The following is a 6265-nucleotide window of genomic DNA, read 5'->3' on the forward strand; positions in this document are numbered from 1 at the left end:
TCCCCCCACCCGTGTTCTCCCCTCCCACCCGTGTTCTCCCCTCCCACCCGTGTTCTCCCCTCCCACCCGTGTTCTCCCCTCCCACCCGTGTTCTCCCCCCACCCGTGTTCTCCCCCCACCCGTGTTCTCCCCCCACCCGTGTTCTCCCCCCACCCGTGTTCTCCCCCCACCCGTGTTCTCCCCCCACCCGTGTTCTCCCCCCACCCGTGTTCTCCCCCCACCCGTGTTCTCCCCTCCCACCCGTGTTCTCCCCCCACCCGTGTTCTCCCCCCACCCGTGTTCTCCCCCCACCCGTGTTCTCCCCCCACCCGTGTTCTCCCGGCCTCTCCCTAACCTCTTCAAGAACAAATCGCCTTTTTTATCGTTGCTCCCTCGCTGTTTCCGACGTTAAACGCCATGAAGGAATATTTTTTTACAGTTATTTACTAGACAGCCAAAAAACCATGACTTCTCCGCCTTTTATGTGGGATATATATATATATATATATATATATATATATATATATATATATATATATATATATATATATGTGTGTGTGTATATCACGAAAATAAACACGTGATTAAGAATGTGACAATGTCAGACCACGAAGGAAAAATGAAACAGGAAATTTCCTTAAGTACTTTCGTATATTAAATACATCTTCAGAAGGTGAAGATGTATTTAATTCTGAAGTCCTTCTGAAGATGTATTTAATATACGAAAGTACTTAAGGAAATTTCCTGTTTCATTTTTCCTTCGTGGTCTGACATTGTCATATATATATATATATATATATATATATATATATATATATATATATATATATATATATATATATATATATATATATATATTACTCATATGTTCTATATATATTCTACTCATATTTTACTCACGAACCATGGCGCATTTCCTCTTTTTTCACTTTATTTGGTAACCCATAATTATAATGTTGACGGTTGTGTTCAATAAGGGCATATGTGAGGCTGTCTTCACTGTTAATAGGGCTTTTTTGGGGGGGTTGCTATTGGGGGCTGGAGTGGATTTAGGGTGTTTATGAGGGCGTTTAAGCCCATTTAGTCCACCACGTCTGCGTGCTGGACCAGAGCAGATGCAGAGGGAACACTGCGTCTGCCCCGCAGACCACAACACCTTAACTCACTGCTTCCCTCACACCTTAAATACAGTGACACAAGGTCGCGTATTACCTGAACTCGCTCGTTAGGGGGGGGGGGTATTAATAGCCCAGTCTGGTGGTCCTGCGGTGCTAGAGGGGCCTAACGCCACGAGGGTTGAACTATCGGGAGGTAAACAATGGACTGTGCGTTATATCAAGGTCAGGATTATAGGCTAACAAGGCAAGTGGGGCTCATTAACAGTTGCTTTGATTGGTGGTGTTAGTGACACAGTCGTGAAGGGTAACTGTGTGTGTGTGTGTGTGTGTGTGTGTGTGTGTGTGTGTGTGTGTGTGTACTCACCTAGTTGTGTTTGCGGGGGTTGAGCTTTGTTCTTTCGGACCGCCTCTCAACTGTCAATCAACTGTTTACTAACGACTCTTTTTTTCCACACCACACAAACACCCCAGGAAGCAGCCCGTGACAGCTGACTAACTCCTAGGTACCTTTTTGCTGCTAGGTATCAGGGGCATCAGAGTGAAAGAAACTTTGCCCATTTGTTTCTTCCTGGAATCGAACCCGCGCCACAGAATTACGAGTCCTGAGTGCTACTGAGTGGACAGCGCTCGTTATTCGTAGTCCTAAGGTTCCGGGTTCGATCCCCGGTGGAAGCGGTAACAAATGGCAGAGTTTCTGACATCCGCATTCTCCTGTTCACCTAGCAGAAAATAGGTACCTGGGAGTTAGACAGCTGCTACGGGCTGCTTCCTGGGGATGGAGGCCTGGTCGAGGACCGGGCCGTGGGGACGCTAAGCCCTGAAATCATCTAAAGATAGCGTAATATGCACTAAGTGGGAGGCAACCCCCCCCCCCTCACCTCTCCCCTTGACCAGCACGTGGCTCCCCCTCACCTCTCCCCCTGACCAGCACGTGGCTCCCCCTCACCTCTCACCCTGACCAGCACGTAGCTCCCCCCTCACCTCTCCCCCTGACCAGCACGTGGCTCCCCCTCATCTCTCACCCTGACCAGCACGTAGCTCCCCCCTCACCTCTCCCCCTGACCAGCACGTGGCTCCCCCTCACCTCTCACCCTGACCAGCACGTAGCTCCCCCCTCACCTCTCCCCCTGACCAGCACGTGGCTCCCCCTCACCTCTCCCCCTGACCAGCACGTGGCTCCCCCTCACCTCTCCCCCTGATCAGCATGTGGCTTCCCCTCACCTCTCACCCTGATCAGCACGTGGCTCCCCCTCACCTCTCCACCTGATCAGCACGTGGCTCACCCCTCACCCTGACCAGCACGTGGCTTCCCCTGACCTCTCACCCTGACCAGCACGTGGCTCCCCCTCACCTCTCACCCTGATCAGCACGTGGCTCCCCCTCACCTCTCCCCCTGATCAGCACGTGGCTCCCCCCTCACCCTGACCAGCACGTGGCTTCCCCTGACCTCTCACCCTGAACAGCACGTGGCTCCCCCTCACCTCTCACCCTGATCAGCACGTGGCTCCCCCTCACCTCTCCCCCTGATCAGCACGTGGCTCACCCCTCACCCTGACCAGCACGTGGCTTCCCCTGACCTCTCACCCTGACCAGCACGTGGCTCCCCCTCACCTCTCACCCTGACCAGCACGTGGCTCCCCCTCACCTCTCACCCTGACCAGCACGTGGCTCCCCCTCACCTCTCACCCTGACCAGCACGTGGCTTCCCCTCACCCTGACCAGCACGTGGATCCCCCCTCACCTCTCCCCCTGACCAGCACGTGGCTCCCCCTCACCCCTCACCCTGACCAGCACGTGGCTCCCCCTCACCTCTCCCCCTGACCAGCACGTGGCTCCCCCTCACCTCTCACCCTGACCAGCACGTAGCTCCCCCCTCACCTCTCCCCCTGACCAGCACGTGGCTCCCCCTCATCTCTCACCCTGACCAGCACGTAGCTCCCCCCTCACCTCTCCCCCTGACCAGCACGTGGCTTCCCCTCACCTCTCACCCTGACCAGCACGTAGCTCCCCCCTCACCTCTCCCCCTGACCAGCACGTGGCTCCCCCTCACCTCTCCCCCTGACCAGCACGTGGCTCCCCCTCACCTCTCCCCCTGATCAGCATGTGGCTTCCCCTCACCTCTCACCCTGATCAGCACGTGGCTCCCCCTCACCTCTCCCCCTGATCAGCACGTGGCTCACCCCTCACCCTGACCAGCACGTGGCTTCCCCTGACCTCTCACCCTGACCAGCACGTGGCTCCCCCTCACCTCTCACCCTGATCAGCACGCGGCTCCCCCTCACCTCTCCCCCTGATCAGCACGTGGCTCCCCCCTCACCCTGACCAGCACGTGGCTTCCCCTGACCTCTCACCCTGACCAGCACGTGGCTCCCCCTCACCTCTCACCCTGATCAGCACGTGGCTCCCCCTCACCTCTCCCCCTGATCAGCACGTGGCTCACCCCTCACCCTGACCAGCACGTGGCTTCCCCTGACCTCTCACCCTGACCAGCACGTGGCTCCCCCTCACCTCTCACCCTGATCAGCACGTGGCTCCCCCTCACCTCTCCCCCTGATCAGCACGTGGCTCCCCCCTCACCCTGACCAGCACGTGGCTTCCCCTGACCTCTCACCCTGACCAGCACGTGGCTCCCCCTCACCTCTCACCCTGATCAGCACGTGGCTCCCCCTCACCTCTCCCCCTGATCAGCACGTGGCTCACCCCTCACCCTGACCAGCACGTGGCTTCCCCTGACCTCTCACCCTGACCAGCACGTGGCTCCCCCTCACCTCTCACCCTGATCAGCACGTGGCTCCCCCTCACCTCTCCCCCTGACCAGCACGTGGCTCCCCCTCACCCTGACCTGCACGTGGCTCCCCCTCACCTCTCCCCCTGACCTGCACGTGGCTCCCCCTCACCCCTCACCCTGACCAGCACGTGGCTCCCCCTCACCTCTCACCCTGACCAGCACGTGGCTCCCCCTCACCTCTCCCCCTGACCTGCACGTGGCTCCCCCTCACCCCTCACCCTGACCAGCACGTGGCTCCCTCTCACCTCTCACCCTGACCAGCACGTGGCTCCCCCCTCCTCTCCCCCTGACCAGCACGTGGCTCCCCCTCACCTCTCCCCCTGACCAGCACGTAGCTCCCCCTCACCCTGACCAGCACGTGGCTCCCCCTCACCCTGACCTGCACGTGGCTTCCCCTCACCCTGACCAGCACGTGGCTCCCCCTCACCTCTCCCCCTGACCAGCACGTGGCTCCCCCTCACCCTGACCAGCACGTGACTTCCCCTCACCCTGACCAGCACGTGGCTCCCCCTCACCTCTCCCCCTGACCAGCACGTGGCTCCCCCTCACCTCTCCCCCTGACCAGCACGTGGCTCCCCCCTCACCTCTCCCCCTGACCAGCACGTGGCTCCCCTCTCACCTCTCCCCCTGACCAGCACGTGGCTCTCCCTCACCTCTCCCCCTGACCAGCACGTGGCTCTCCCTCACCTCTCCCCCTGACCAGCACGTGGCTCTCCCTCACCTCTCCCACTGACCAGCACGTGGCTCTCCCTCACCTCTCACCCTGACCAGCACGTGGCTCTCCCTCACCTCTCACCCTGGCCAGCACGTGGCTCTCCCTCACCTCTCCCCCTGACCAGCACGTGGCTCTCCCTCACCTCTCCCCCTGACCAGCACGTGGCTCCCCCCTGACCAGCACGTGGCTCCCCCTGACCAGCACGTGGCTCCCCCTCACCTCTCACCCTGACCAGCACGTGGCCCCCCCTCACCTCTCCCCCTGACCAGCACGTGGCTCCCCCTCACCTCTCACCCTGACCAGCACGTGGCTCCCCCTCATCCCTCACCCTGACCAGCACGTGGCTCCCCCTCACCCCTCACCCTGACCAGCACGTGGCTCCCCCTCACCTCTCACCCTGACCAGCACGTGGCTCCCCCTCACCTCTCACCCTGACCAGCACGTGGCTCCCCCTCACCCCTCACCCTGACCAGCACGTGGCTCCCACTCACCTCTCCCCCTGACCAGCACGTTGCTCCCCCTCACCTCTCCCCCCTGACCAGCACGTGGCTCCCCCTCACCTCTCCCCCTGACCAGCACGTGGCTCCCCCTCACCCCTCCCACTGACCAGCACGTGGCTCCCCCTCACCCTGACCAGCACGTGGCCCCCCTCACCTCTTACCCTGACCAGCACGTGGCCCCCCTCACCTCTCACCCTGACCAGCACGTGGCTCCCCCTCACCCCTCCCACTGACCAGCACGTTGCTCCCCCTCACCCTGACCAGCACGTGGCCCCCCTCACCTCTTACCCTGATCAGCACGTGGCCCCCCTCACCTCTCACCCTGACCAGCACGTGGCTCCCCCTCACCTCTCACCCTGACCAGCACGTGGCTCCCCCTCACCTCTCACCCTGACCAGCACGTGGCTCCCCCTCACCCCTCACCCTGACCAGCACGTGGCCCCCCCTCACCCTGACCAGCACGTGGCTCCCCCTCACCTCTCCCCCTGACCAGCACGTGGCTCCCCCTCACCCCTCACCCTGACCAGCACGTGGCTCCCCCTCGCCCCTCACCCTGACCAGCACGTGGCTCCCCCTCACCTCTCACCCTGACCAGCACGTGGCTCCCCCTCACCCCTCACCCTGACCAGCACGTGGCTCCCCCTCACCTCTCACCCTGACCAGCACGTGGCTCCCCCTCACCCCTCACCCTGACCAGCACGTGGCTCCCCCTCACCCCTCACCCTGACCAGCACGTGGCTCCCCCTCACCTCTCACCCTGACCAGCACGTGGCTCCCCCTCACCTCTCACCCTGACCAGCACGTGGCTCCTACTCTTGCCTTGGAAATAAAATTAGTCAAGGTGTTTTCTCTGGTTTTTTTTTTAAATTAATATCATGTGTTTTTTGGATGTTTTTCTCTGTTTTTCTGTAATGTTAATTTCAGGAATATTTATTGAAAACGCGTAAAAATAAACAAATTATTTTTTCTAATCAACTCTGAGTGAGAATTTTGTATCGTTAAAAAAACTGAGTTTTGTATTTAGTATAATTCCAAGACAAAAATATTTCTGGGGGTACAAAATGGGTTTTCTGTAGCGTTTGTGTTTTCAACACAATAGTTACTATAGGTATTTCGAACACCATAGTTCGGTATTTTGAAAAATAACAGTTGGGTATTTTGAACA

This window comes from Procambarus clarkii, chromosome 76, assembly GCF_040958095.1.
Source record: "Procambarus clarkii isolate CNS0578487 chromosome 76, FALCON_Pclarkii_2.0, whole genome shotgun sequence".
Taxonomy (NCBI): Eukaryota; Metazoa; Arthropoda; class Malacostraca; order Decapoda; family Cambaridae; genus Procambarus; species Procambarus clarkii.